The sequence below is a fragment of the Ailuropoda melanoleuca genome, chromosome 8 (assembly GCF_002007445.2).
Source record: "Ailuropoda melanoleuca isolate Jingjing chromosome 8, ASM200744v2, whole genome shotgun sequence".
Taxonomy (NCBI): domain Eukaryota; kingdom Metazoa; phylum Chordata; class Mammalia; order Carnivora; family Ursidae; genus Ailuropoda; species Ailuropoda melanoleuca.
Window position 1 is genome coordinate 23,537,336 of NC_048225.1, and position 15,126 is coordinate 23,552,461.

The 15,126-nt window shown below is 42.8% G+C and overlaps 1 long non-coding RNA gene across 1 annotated transcript in view; it reads right to left on the minus strand.

Moving 5' to 3' along the window:
* Positions 1 to 15,126, minus strand: part of LOC117803340 — a 49,647-nt gene that overhangs the window by 33,319 nt on the left and 1,202 nt on the right. Inside the window, exon 2 of the long non-coding RNA XR_004627080.1 lies at positions 1,788 to 1,871. This is a non-coding gene — a long non-coding RNA (uncharacterized LOC117803340). The remainder of the gene's footprint in view (positions 1 to 1,787; positions 1,872 to 15,126) is intronic.

Here is a 15,126-nt window from a genome sequence, read left to right on the forward strand (position 1 = left end):
TGGGGGGTAAATGAGTTCTTTGTTTCGCAAGCAGTGGAAACCATTTAAAATGCATTAAAACTAGCCAGTGTATTCAGTTGGGGGTGGGGTCGTTCGTTGAAAATATGTACCCGGAGCTGGGTTTTGGTTTTCTAATTTCATACAATTTCCAGATACCCTGCCAAGGATAATTTAATATTATACCTGTAGTTTGAATACTTGTAATACCATGTATTTCAGTGTCTAAAATACAATACATACAAATTTGCCTGGCATTGCTTTTTTGGAGAAGTTATTAGTCTTATTTACTTTGAGTACCGTACTGATAAAGAGAATTAACATAGGCCGACTTTTAAATCTATTCTTCTAAGCCAGTGACATAGTTTGCCCTGAAATCCCAATACCCTTTATTTGTTTTAACAAATCTCTACAATATCATCTTTAAGAAAAATTTAGTGTAATTTGTGCTGACCTCAGATGATAACCTCTGTATGAGAAGCAAGAGGAGCCTTTCCCCGGCAACTTTTCCAGCCACTTTGGCGACCTGCAAGTTCAAGGCTCTGGGAGATTTCTACTAAGCAAAACTGAGTGACTGCTGGTCTCTCCTTGTTGTGGGGGTGTGTGTGTGTGTGTGTGTGAGTGTGAGTGTGTGTGTGTGTTTCTAAACATATTTCTGGTGTTGTACTCTAAACTTTTTCCTGATTCTAATTTTTTTAGAAAAGTGAATGGGGTTTATATGAAAACAGAAGCCAATTAAAACAGAAAAAAACAGGTGTTTTAGAATAGCCAGTAAAAAGAGCAGTGATAATCACTCCTTGAACATAGAATAGCTTCTGAGCAATTATTTTTTTCAATGCTACAGAAAATAATTTGCAAATACATCAGATCTTTCAAAATACAATTACAGTGAACGGGCATAGTTAACTTAAGGATACCAGCATTAAAAATTCTGCAGAACCTCAGGCTAGACAGTCCAAAACCGGAGTCAGAAAAGAGCTCTGGTCCCTTGGTATCTATTTAGACCCATAAATGTACTGGGAAGATTTAACGTTAAACTTCTCTGTCCATTTCCAGAGTAAGTTAAAAAAAGTTCAAAGTTTATGTTGTCTATCTTCATATGAAAACACACAGAATTTAGAATGAATAGTTAATACATCGGCTAATATTAAAGGTTCATGCAACATCGGGATTGATCAATGATAGCATCATGGGATGGCTCACACAATCAATTCACCTAAACATTTCCACGGATCAACACATAGCTTGGGTGAGGGTCTTTTTCCCTAACCGCAAGAAACTTTATCTATTCCTATTTTTGAAGTTCCTTTTACCTCTCTTATTCTGGGATTTATAACATTTTCCTGTAAACTTACTGTTATATTTCCCAGTTTTAAATTCTGTGATCAGAAGGCCTGTGTAATTTAGCTTTCGTGTATGAGACCCAAAATAAGTTTAACTATGTTAAGATAAGCCTACGGTGTATCAATACGTGAAAAATCTTCACCAAGTGAACTGAGCAGTGAAAAACCACCTGCCTTTAACCATTAATCACGTTCGAGTCCTTTTCTCCGAAACTCAAACATACTAAAAAACCTTTTTGAGCAAATCCATCAGTCCTGAATTTTTACTTCACGTGCTGATAAAAAGATCATCTCACAGTTTAGTTCCTCCAAAAGGTCCAAGGCTGATTCCAACTCTGGAGTCGGGGCCGGGCTTCTCTGTCCCGGCGAGCTCAGGATGTGGGAAGCAAGAGGAAGCCAGGAGAGGCAGGGTGGGCAAGCGGAGAGCAGGAAGGGACCCCCACTTACCGCCATTGCAGGACGCGCTGCTGAATAAGGGGCGGGGCCGCTGGAGGCGGGATCCACAAAGTAGCTCATCCTCGCTGTCAGCACCTGCGTGGGAGAAAGCCTTCGCTGAGCCGCTGCGTGCACCAATGTAGGCACTAGAAACACGGCGGGTTCGAATCTTAGACCTGGAACTAGAGAGTTTACCTCTTCTTTTTTTTTTTTTTTTTTTAATATTTCTTTTTTTAAGAGGGAAGGAGGGGCAGGAGGGGGAGAGAGAGAGAGAGTCTTAAGCAGGCTCCACGGGGAGACTGACACGGGACCGGATCTCAGGATCCTGAGATCATGACCAGAGCCAAACTCAAAAATCAGACACTTAACCCGCTGAGCCACCCAGGCACCCCTAGAGTTCACCTCTTCATGCTACAGAGAAGGAAATGAAAATTCAGAAAGATCAAGCGATGGATCCCTGGCACACAGAGAAAGGGAAGACCCCAGACAGAAGTCTCTTGACCGCAAAGTAGCAGGGATAGCGCACAGCGTCTGTGAGCTACAGTCAAGAAGCAGGAAAAGCATCTACAAAAAGACCCTTTTGTAGGGTCTCTGGACAAGGACCAGGTCTTACGTGTCATCTTTAGTAACAGCCCCATCCATCCATCACCCTCCCTCCACCTCAACCAGGCCTGGCACACAGCAGGTGCACTCAGCACACAGGCGTGGCATCAATTTGGTAAAAGAGTAAATAAAGAAAGGTCTGAGGGGAAGAAGGATGGAAAAGCCCGACTGAGAAGACACATCAACCAGGACCCCAAGACACAGATAAACAGAGAGAAGCCCTGAAAAAGGGATTGAACATTATTCATCTGGAACAAAAGGAGAAACACTGTGAAACAATTCTTGTCCAGAGCCGTTATCTACACCAAAAATCTGATGTCGAGAATGCTTGAGGAATGTTCTGGCTGAAGGGATTTTCCAGCTGGCTGTCTGTCATCAGGAAAATCATTTATGTATCAAATATTTCTGTCATTCTAAATGCTTCTTAAAGTGCATTAGTTCACACACTTGAATAAACTCAATATTATATACTGGAAAAAAAAGTCTTTCTTGAGTGATTTAGAAAATTTAGTTCCTAGGCACAGCTTTCGAAGGCTGAATTCCTATGGTTAAGAAGTTACATTTTAAGGGTGCCTGGGTGGCTCAGTTGGTTAAGCATCTGCCTTCAGCTTCGGTCATGATCCTGGGGTCCTGGATCGAGCCCCACCTCAGGCTCCCTGCTCAGCGGAGAGTGGGCTTCTTCCTCCCCCTCTGCCCCTCCCCCCACGCGTGCATGACACATCCTCGTGCATGACACATCTTCGTGCAGGACACATCCTCGCTGGAGCGCTCTCTCTCCCAAATAAATAAATAAAACCTTTAAAAAAAAAGTGACCTTTTAGTTTTAACTTGACTGTTTCCAGATCATATTTGTCTTTTCCTTTATTCTTGTGAATATGTAAAGCCACAGGCACATTTTGAGAAAAAAAAAAGAGTATTATATGTTCTATGTTCAATTTGTGGTTTTTGGTTCACTGTCTTCATTCAGTTGACAGCCAATGAGCATATCTTCCTTCCTATGAAATGTATTTAAATGATATAGTTAAACCAGCTCAGCAATATAAAATTATACCGACGAAGGACTACAATTACAGAGTGCCTAATATTGCATGGTTGAGATCAGTAAGCTAAAACCCGTCTAAAGACATACCTTAGCCCAGAACTGTGCTTCGTGTTTTTAACTAAAATTTTACTTTTCTTACGATGCATTTTCTCCAAAAATAGATGTAGACAAAATAATATTAATTTTTAAAAATAATATAACTAAGGGTAACTAGGCTTTGTTAATCAAGGTGCTTGTTTTCTTGTTTTTTAGGGGGAATTGATCTCCGTTGCAGCAAAATGGCCCCTTAAGAACTGCCGGTGCTGAAGCTGAACAGGAGACAAAGATCAAAGTAGGCTGGTCCAAGGACATTGTTAAAATCTGTACCCGTTAATATCACCTATTTCTCAAAATAATGAGCAGCGATCACGTATCAGACTTCCCTGGGCACTGAGCATGAAATAAGAATAAGGTACGTACAACATAGGTCAATGAGGACTGGTCCTGACCATACATCGTGAAGATAGTCTCAATGAATTCAATGTTCCCTTCCTACCGAAACAGTCCTTACCTTTAATCTTGAAATAGGACGTGAAAGTCCTAATGAATCGCCATCAAGCTATACATCCCCACTTGAAAGTTTTTGATCTATTCATGGACGAGACTAACAAGTTAACAACATGGAGTGTGTCATCCTGAGAATGGATTAACCATGATCAGATTCCCTAGGGTACATTTGGTCTTCCCTTCAGGGCCCTGCAGGGCAACCTATACCTTTGGGAAATGTCAGGTACGGGAGCACTGTTTGTGCTGGCCATTCGGCCCTCCGATGTCCTCTGAAAAAGTCCCACGGACCCCCTGAGTCATCACAGACCTCAACCCTTCATGCAACAAGCACAGTGAAGGCATCCTTTGTTAGAAACTTGCTTATGCATTCAGTAAATAGCTCCTATGTGCTTGGTATGTGCTAAGCACTGTTCCCAGCATTTGGGACCCACTTGGTCCCAAAGATCCCCAACCTCGTGGACCTTACATTCTCTCTGACTCAGAATAACGCTGAGAAAGACAGTCTCTATCTCCAGGCAGTGGAGAAGACAGACTTACATATGACTATAATATAACGTGATGAGTAGTTTACCAACAACATAGAGAAAAAAAAAAAAGCAGTCGGAAGTGACTGGGTGAGGGGGAATGGGAAATCGTGGAAGATCGCAGTGTGAGGTGTGATCACGTGGCCATATGAATCATCCCTATACTCCCACAAGCAGCAAAGACCCTTCCTGTTCTGAATTCCTGTTTTGTTTATATATTTGTAAGAAAAAGGACTTTTGCAAGTGGCAGCCTTGTCCTGAAGCCCAGCTCAAGGGCATTAAGAGTTTCAGTCGGCCAGCCAGACAACACTCTTCGGAGCAACATAGCTTAGGGAAAGGTTCAGTGGAAATATGTTTTCTCTTTCCAACTGACAGAGTGAGGGAGGAAACCTATGGCCCCACATATGGCGTATTCAGTGCGGGGCTGTGTTCCTGCGGCTAGGTTAGATGAATGACACTTCCCTTGGGGAAAAGCCCTTCGCCCAGGGAGGAAGCTGGAAAGAGGGAGTTGCCAGGGCACTCAAGGGCTCTCATCTCAGGAAATAACTCTGGGACAGAAATGGATGACTGCTGTATTATTTTTTGGAGAAAGAAAAAAAGAACTCACCCTTTTTCCACTTGTAGATTGTGACACAGAACAGCTGCTTGGGACATAAACCCTTTCAGGAAAAGCAAAAGGAGTGTCTGGGTGATACTTTTTTTTTTTCTTCTGACATGTTGGCCAAAGAGAATTCCCTCCCACATAACATTAAACATCAGCTGGACCAACTTTTTTTTTTTGGTCTTGGCATTATAAACGTTTATTACCTAAATACAAAACAACTGTGTGATGTAAGATTTACTCCCTAGCCTAGAAGCGTCCATAGGCCTGTCAGAACGTAGAAACGACATGAACACCTGATAACAGAGTTGTGAAGAATGGAGCTCATTTCTCTCGAAGGGGACCAGCAATGGCCGAGTAGCAGATGAATGTGTCCGAGGTGGCTTTATCCTCAGGATCCTGGCCTGGCCTCCAGGGGCAGTGCTCCCATCTCTTGGGCCTCATGCTCCCCACAGACCACTGAGCCTCTGCTCCTGTATCTTGGAACTTCTGTTCCCTAAGCTCCTGGGGTCAGTCCTCCCGTCCCTGCCCTTCTCATGTGATGCCCTCTGATAGAAATGCCCCCTTGTCCTCCTGCTTCTCAGTCATCTACCCACTTCTCCTCTGGCCTTGAGGCTCTCCTCAGGAGCTCTCACAGCCAGGAAGCCCTGCTGCCCTACCCTGCACCCCAGCCCAGGCTAGCTGCCCTTGTGCAGTGCTCCCCGTGTGTTTCTGTCACTGTGCGGAGTGCACAGGTCTGTAAACATCTGTTTCTATTTGCCTCTCCCGCTCAACTCTGAGCTGTTTGAAGGCAGGCACTATGCCTTTTTCATCTTCGTATCTCCAGACTTTAAGACAGACTAGGGGGCATAAGAGAATTTTTTTTTTTTTAATTAGTGAATGAAAGAATGACTTGGTCTCACAGGACAGAAAATGTAAAGCGCATCAGATGTTATTTGATTCTCAAATCAGAGAATCTGAATAGATTGCAGATCCGAATAAAGATCCACTTGAAATAATGGGTGTGGGGGTGTCTGGGTGGCTCAATCGGTCGAGTGTTGGAATCTTGAATTCGGCTCAGGTCCTCCTCGTGATCTTGGGGTTTTGCGATTGGGCCCCGGGAGTCAGGGCTCCCGACTCAGCAGAGGCTGCTTCCCCTCTCCCCGTCTCTCTGCCCCTCTCCCCCTGCCCCTTGCACACACACTCTATCTCTCAAATAAACAAATAAAAAAAGGAAGGAAGGAAGGAAGGAAGGAAGGAAGGAAGGAAGAAAGAAAGAAAGAAAGAAAGAAAGAAAGAAAGAAAGAAAGAAAGAAAGAAAGAAAGAGGTGCCTGGGTGGCTCTGTCGGTTAAGCATCTGACTTCGGCTCAGCTCATGATCCCAGGGTCCTGGGATTAGGCTCCCTGTTCAGCGGAGTCTGCTTCTCCCTCTCCCTTCATTGTTCCCCCTGCTTGTGTTCTCCCTCTCTCTCTCAATCTGTCAAATAAATAAATAAAATCTTAAAAAAAAAAGAAAGAATAGGTTTGTTGCATGATCCATTTCTAAGCGGTCACTGTTAATGTCGCCTTATCACAGAAGCGTTTTCCACCAGCCCATATGACACTTCGCTGCTTGTTGATCGTCTCACCAGCTCTTACCCCGTTAGAACTTAAGGAGTTCGTCTGCATCTTCATCTGTACCCCGGGTCCCACACCAGTGCTGGTAGGAGATGGGCACACAGATACTTGCTGGCTCTAGGAGTTAAGTTAGAAAACATGTACATGCCCTTTAACTCACTTAAGCCCCTTTCTTTTTTCAGATGAGGAGAAACACACAGGCAATGCTGCAAACCAGCCAGGCTGAGATCGGACTCCAGGTCTTCAGCCACCTTCTCCTGGGCTTCTCTCTCTCCTCGCTCTGCTCAATTTTCTGATAAAAATGCTCAATCCGTGCAGAGGACAAAAAAGACAACCATTTGGTTTATGTGGTGTATCTGTCCAGTAATGGACTTTGAACAGTTTTCTGTAGGACTGTGGGGAGAGCTCTAGTCTTCGTAGAGCGTGCTACCCACGGACCGCGTCTGGATCTTTCCACCCTCCACAAGCCTAGTGACTGGGCCTGACCTGCAGGCTGACGCTGCCTTTCACCCAGAACCGTCCAGGGCAGGGTGAGGGATGCCCAGAGTGCAGAGAGGGTGGGGAGTAGCTGGGGTCTATGAGGCCAAGGCAGCAGGAGTAGGAAATCCCAAAGAGACGAGGCCTTCGTGAAGGCTGAATCCAGTTCACATCAACTCTGCCCCTGCTTGGCTGCCTTTCTACACCAGCACTGTGATATCAGTGTTTTTCATTTTGGGCTATGTGCTCTTCAAGGAAACACTATGCCTTTAGGGAAATAGCAAACTACACTTAAATGCGTTTTTTTTTCTTTTGAAAATGATTGTTTTTGGCAAAATAATATGTATCTATTGAAGAAATTACAATAAAAACACAGAAATGTCTAAAATGAATGCCAAGATCACCCAAAATCCCACCATCTAGAGGTAATTGTACTAATACTCTGTTCAGTGTTCCTCTGGGTCTTTTTTAATGTGTCTTTCCAAATGTAGATATAATATATACATATGATCATAATTTTACCTTCATGACAGAGTTTTCTGCATGCTATTGTGTTATCTGCTTTTTCCATTGACATTTGACATCATGCTATGAACCTTTTTCTACGTCAAGAAGTAAAACTCTACATTCCAAAGTTTATGGCTGTCGAATATTATAATCTATGTATGCATTATGCTTTTCTTAATGAGCCTCTTATTACTGTATAATTAATTTGTCCCCAATTCCTTGTCATGCTAAAAGTCCCTAAAATATTTACTCTTGTCATTCAATACCTGCAAGTGGTATTGTTGGGACAAAGAATGTGTACAAACTGCCTTCCATAATAGAGAAGCCAAAAAAATTATGCAGCCACCAACAACAGCATTGTGTTCTAACTTTGACCTTACCCTCCAGTCTTCCTGCTAACTTCATAGGTCAGAAATCATGGCCACAATCTATGCTAGGTATAAAGATGGCACATGGAAGATTCAACTTTGGAATAAAGCTATGACATATAGATAATGTAGATAATTTGCTATGCAAAAGTTAAATAGATTTGCAACTAGGATTTCTCCTAATATCAAGAATTTAGGATTCTCATTAATTTGTATTAAAAAGAACACTTTTGGCCTAGAATGCAGCAGAAAAAGAATTTGACTTCCAAAAGGACTACCCATTCAAAGAAAAATGACAGAACCTTTGCCAAACCAAAGACATTGCCATCCATGTCATCAAGGCCACACCTTGACTCTCCCATGAATAGTTGGAGCCTCTTTATGAATGCCATGAAAATCTGTTTTTAAAGACTCAGAGTGAGCATTACCTCTTTTGGGAAGCTTTCCCTGAACCTCTTAGGCAGTTAGATGGACAGCCTCGACCCTCCTCTATGGGACTCACTGTAACAATATGCCTAGTTTGGTATTTGGTATTTGGTTCAGAGTACTTCCTGTATAGATGTCTGTTTCTGCTCCTGAATCCTGAGTTGCTTGAGAGTACGGGCTGCCTTTTTATATGCTACATAGTATATAAGCAACACGTTCGTTGACCGAATGAAAGAACCTGTCCATGAAATAGAGTTAGAACGTGCAACAGTATGTCTCACGGTCTGAGTATATCCAAGAAAGTGAAGATATCTCAAAAAAAAAAAAAAACAAGATCCGTTACCTGTGATGATGTCCGTCCATATGCAAGACTAAGGTTAGACTTCTTTAATGTTAACTACAAGCAGAATCATATTTTTCTTTTTTTTAAGATTTTATTTATTTATTCGAAAGACAGTGAGCAAGAGAACAGGAGTGAGGGGTGATGGGGGCAGGCAGAAGCAGACTCCCCACTGAGCAGGAAGCCAGACACAGGGCTCCATCCAGGGACCCCAGGATCACGACCTGAGCCAAAGGCAGACGCTTAACCAACTGAGCCACCCAGGCGCCCCAAAATCATATTTTTCTCTAAACCACGGAATGTGCCAGATTGGCGAGCTTATCTACTGTATCATTTTCTCTCTTAACTCTCATGAGTAGTTCATTGGTATTTTTCCAGTCATTTTAGTAGATCTCTCCTTTGATCTGGCAGTGTAACAAAAGCTAGCAAGTTCAATTCCCCCAAGAACTCAAATTTAAGCGTATTTAGATAGTTTCCCAAGGAAACGTTGCGGTTGCAATAAGGAGAAAAGAGAAATGGTTCGAAGAATTGGAGATGGTTTCTCTTCCTTGCTCCTAAATCTCTAAGAACTTCGTTTTCTTGACTGGGTATTTTAACATTACAGCAGTAAACATTCCTTCTTATTTTAAGCGGCCAGCCCTGACCCATAAAGGCAGTTTTCTGATTTACGTGCTATTGCCTTCTGTGTCTCACACTAAACGCGCCACCTTCCCTAAATTCACAAAGCAGCCCCTCAGCATACAGCTCACATCACAGTCTTACTTCTCCCCCGCTTCACTGATAATTAGTACTCCAAGCCTTACTTGATAGAGGCCTGAACATGACTCACAGCCATCTCCTATTTCTCTAAACCACCCCCAGCTCCTAACTCAGCATAATACTTTCGAGTTCTGTATGAATTGACATAGCTCAACCAATCTTTCTTGGAAGACTAAAAATACACTCATGTTATCATACTATTACAAGAGTATATTGTTTTGCCCTTCCTCAAGGAGTCAGTCGTTAATATGTCCTGAAAAAGAGAGAGACTATAAGATGGTTTTAGTCTGCTGTACCATAGCAATTAGGAAATAAGGAGTGCCTTGTAGACTATTTTATGTTTCCTCCTCATGGAAACAAATCCTTCCCAGTCACACTGCTGGAATGGTATTGTGAACAGTGGGCAGAATGGAGTTTTTTCTCGTAAACATCAAGAGAATAGATTAAAACCTGCCTGCTCTTAAATGAGAGGCATTTTATGACCATGATGTCAATCCTGGTCTCTGAAACTTAGCAGAAACTACCACTCTCCTTTTTCTAGTCAATCGGGCTTCATGTGGGAGCGTCCTCGGGAAGACCGAAGGTAACATTCAGTACCCTGTTTTACAGTAAAAGTGCCCACAGCCTCGTCTCCCAATGTCATTCCTCAAATCCTATATTTAACCATGAAATTCGGCCAATGATCACAGTTGGCCACCATGCACATCGTAGTTATCTGTGAATAACTGAATAGATATATTAAAATTGTTTTTTACTAAGAAACTAGAAGCAAAAAAAAGAGTGAGCTAGAGAAATGACATGAACTACTTTCTACTTCACAATGACGGATAGAGCGGAGGTCATGGTATATGAGATTCTTGGCCAAGTCAAATCCAAAGAAGATCTGCAAGACTAAAAATGTCACCTCTAACCCGGTGGATGCTGCCAAAGAAATCCCTAAAGAGCCTAGAATTTTAAATAATTACTTTTCCACTCACAGCGTGTGGAGCACGTTGGATATAATCTAGAATTTAGACATGGTTTTGGCTCCTAAGAAGCCCTCAACAAAACTCAAAGACATCATGAACAGAGGTAGATGCTAAGAGAACATGAAAGGGGAACAGGATAGATTTGAATAATGCCCTTTTCAAACTGAACCAAAGGACACCAGCTGCCTTAGATCTCTCAAACTCAGCAAGCGACATCTTGGACTATGTCCGATTGTGATTTTCATGGTGTTGTTATCATTTGTTTTACTGCCCAAATTGTAAGGTTCAAATTTCTGAATATAATATTAAACAGCTTGCTGCCCTTCTGATTGAAAGAGGGATTTTGCAAATTCAGTCAATTTTGGCATTGGAAAAGATCCATCACACCCACCATTTTTTTGTTTGAATATGCAGGGCTCAAAGAGGGTAAGCGTTGATCAACAATAAAGAGTTACAGACTGTGGGTGAACCCGCAGCTCCTTACGGAACATATGGCCACCAGCGAGTTCCTTAACCTCGCAAAATCTTCGTTTCCTCAACTATAAATTGAAGGTAATAATACCCATCCTTTCAAGGATCCCTGAGGAGGGTTGGATAAAATAAACGTGCTTAGCAGAGTGCTTTACACATGATAAAACGGTCCACAAATAGTGGTTCTTATTTATTTCTATTTTGTCACAGCGCCTGGTATTAGTAAGCACTCACGCATTCATAGTTTTTTTTTTATTATTAATTATTACTTTCCAATGCCCCAAGCAGTAGAGGCTCTTCAGTCAGGTTTTAGAGGAGAACCCAGAGGGCCTAAATCCCTTGTCTCTTTTTCTAAAGGACTTGCATTTAAATAATCGGAAAAGGATTCCCTTCCATATAAGCAGAGGTGGAGTAGGCATTAGTTAAGAATTTCGCTGGAGAAAAGAGCCACAATTTCTGTTGAATGGTAATCTATTTGTACCATTGTTATGCATAAAACCAAGAAGTAAGCATTTTTCTTCCAGGGAGGAGCAAACTCATTGAAAGACCCGCATGGCACAAAGGGAGCAATATTGTAGCCTCTCGAGTGAAACCAACACCTTTTTGATATAAATGTCTATCTTCTGTGGAGTAACATTCTAGCGGCTCATACAAACATGAGGAAGTAGTAAGCTGCTACAGAAAATACCGCAGGAGTTTTTGTTTGTTCGTGTTTTTCATTTTTCGTGTGGTTTGGCTTTTTGTCCTTCCAGCCGAGCTTCCCCAACTGATTTGCATAGGAATCACCTGGGAATTGTTACAATGCAAAGCCCAAGTCAGCAGGTCCCAGGTACAGCCGGACAATCTGCATTTCCAACAAGATCCCACGTGATGCTGATGCTGTAGCTCAGAAGACCTCACCTGGGGGAGCAAGGAAGCGGCTGGGCAGACCTGGTTAAGGTCAGGAGCGACTTCGACAAGGCAGGCGTCCAGGAGGCAGAGCCCACTGAGGACCAGGCAAGAAGACACCTGAGGCACAGGCTGAGTGGAAGTTTATCATCTTAGCTACACTACAAGCCTGGCCAGGGGGACGTGCCGCTCAGGACCTGTCCGAGTCTCTCAAGCCACGTGCCCGACGATGGCTCCATCGGACAAGGATCCGTGCCTTTCCTGAGAGCCTGTGGTGTTACTTCCTTAGCCTATAAAGCCAAGAAACTGGCATTGCTGTTCTCTCCCCATTGACAGGAAGCCTTTTGGATTAAAGATCACTGGGGGCACCAAAAGATGATCAAGGAAAATAATCTGCATTCTATTTTTCACAATTTCAAACAACCTAAAACCTTTGGAAACTCTCTGATTTGTGGTTTTGCAACTTCTGATGCATCGGGTATGACTTAAGTTCAAAAAAATTTAAATGCTATAAAGGCTAAAATTCTGGGGCGCCTGGGTGGCACAGCGGTTGGGCATCTGCCTTCGGCTCAGGGCGTGATCCCGGCGTTATGGGATCGAGCCCCCACATCAGGCTCCTGTGCTATGAGCCTGCTTCTTCCTCTCCCACTCCCCTTGCTTGTGTTCCCTCTCTCGCTGGCTGTCTCTATCTCTGTCAAGTAAATAAATAAAATCTTTAAAAAAAAAAAGGCTAAAATTCTGGGGGTTTCTATTTTTCCATATTGCTTGAAAATTTCTAGATTTTATTTCCCCCATTGAGAATATTTTCTTGACATCTTCCCTAAGAGGTTGCTTCTTGACTCTCTTTCTAGTAAGTACTATCCCAGCCTTCTCCTCTAAGTTCTTGAGACAGCAGCAGCCCTTGGTCAACTGGAATAGCAAATCTATCCTCTTCTGTGAGAAACAAAATTGATCAGAAATAGATTTCACTCCCTGCTCTAGACATGTTTTCTTGCTATCTAAAGTCCCAAAACGTTTAATGCGTAGACGGTGTCACATAGCTGAGCACTTAGGTTGTTTTTTATTTTCAACCTCTTTTCGGTAAGATCTTGCGTTCTAAAATAAAACTATGCTCATCTTAGAAATGGAACTTCCATTATTATTCCTTCTGAATCTGTCATATCACCCAACACAAGGCTGGGGACAGCACAGAAATTCAATCGATATTTGCCACAAGAGACACTGGAGGAGAGAGATGCTGATCTGGTCAATTAGACCTTGTAACTTTTCTACACAGTCAGTGTCTTTCTGACAATGAATAGTTGATCCGCAGATCCCCCTTTGGAAAAGAGGCCTATTCCACACTATTCTCCCAAATAAGAGCAAATCATGAGTCAATGCAGAAGAATCCAGCCTAAACTCATGTAAGTATCTGAAAGCTACGAAGGTTCCTTTGAGATCCAATGCCAGCCCCAAGATCTGGACTCACAGCCCCTTGGTTCTAATCAGGTCCCACCTCTAAACTGGTCATATTACCAAGCCTCAGTGTCTTCATCTGTTAAATGGGAATAACAAGAGTGTCCACCTCAAATACTTCAATGTGGGTTAAATGAAGTATTCTGTGCAAAGCCCTCGGTAAGGACCCCGGAGCATTCTAAGTGCTCGATAAATATCAGGAATTATTATCCTCCCGTGGGTAAAGTGGAGGCAACCAGGTGTGATACCCAGAGAATCACCAAGATTAAAAGGTGGAGTTCCCGAAAGCTACACTTTCAGTAGAGCAGGGACAAGGGAGATGAAGAAACATAAAATGATTTGTTTTCATATTTGAGTTTCCCTAGGATTGAATACTCACAAAATTTGCCTCCAATGCCACTGAATTGCTGCATACCACATTTAGTTTGCTCAAATATTAAATACTTCTTAATTTCCATATAGAAAAAAAGAAAGCAGGGGATGGGGGGGTGCCAGCTTCTGGGATGTAAACCTTTCTTCTGCTGCTTGATGCAGAAATGGGAATTTTCAATGGGTAATTAGAAAAGGAGAGTTACTGAGGAAAACAGATCTGTTCATCAATAAATAAAATCAGGAGGTCCGGCAGAATGGGAATTATTGGTGAGAAACTGGGTTGTACACTGAGGCTCTGGGTGTAATCAAAGAGAGGAACGTCAGGGCTAATCAGTTGTTTTCCTACCATTTGTCTGTCTAGGGACCTGCACCCACAACCCCGATTTGTTACCATATGACTTCGGACCATCCCTCAACAGGATTGGCACTTTTACTCTTTATGCGGTTTACTCCTATTCTCTTATCTTTCTGGAGTAAGTAGGGCACAAATCATCATTCATATTTTAGGAACAGTCCGGTTAAATACCTGTTCTCAGTACCAAGCCAAGCCTAATGGGACCCAAATGCACATCCACTTTCTCCACGGCCAAATCCAGCCCTGGTTCCAGTTCTGACCCTGCTTGCCTTTGAACTTGATTATAATCTGAGGCAGGCAATTGGCCCAGGCCCATGCTTTCTCAAGCAGTGCTCCAGGGTCATTGATGACCAGGTGTTGAAGGGTGACACCTTTTACCCAACTTCTTCCAGGCTCTACCCTTGGACCTCTTGGCACCTCTACTCATCAGCACGTCGGTGTAAGGAGCCTGGAAGGCGAAGATGCCCTGTCTGTAATCAGACTCCTGCCTCCCTCCTCCACAGCAGCGGAACGAGGACGGAAGAGGCTGTGAGGCTGCTTTGACTGTTTGTTTTTTCACTACTGAGTTGGCAAGGATAGAAGTTGTTGATTCACAATTAGAAGCAGCATGCTTCTTCAAATATTAATATTAATAACTACAATACTGAACACATGAAAAGGGCTTTTCATCTTCAAAGCACTTTGCAGACATTAACTCATTAGCTGTCCCTTCCCTCCATTCAGGAACAACAGGTAAATAAGGATCTCAACAGCAACAGTGGCCACCCCGCAACCCCTCCACGCATCGCCCCTGCCTGCAGAAGCGAAGGGTTTTCTCTTCAGATAAAAAGGAGACAGCGCAATCCAGAGCCACAACCGATGAAGAGTCAAAAGGTCAGTCATTTTACAAATCAAATGAACTGCCAGAAGTATTTTAGAATCTGTTTTTCCTGTTGTTTAGCCGATATCTGTCTTTTCAGTTGCCCAGCAATGGTATGAAAGAAGTGGGGAAATGGTTTAAAAAAAAAAAAAACTCACCCAAAAGGCAGTCAGGAAAAGCTACAAATGAATGCC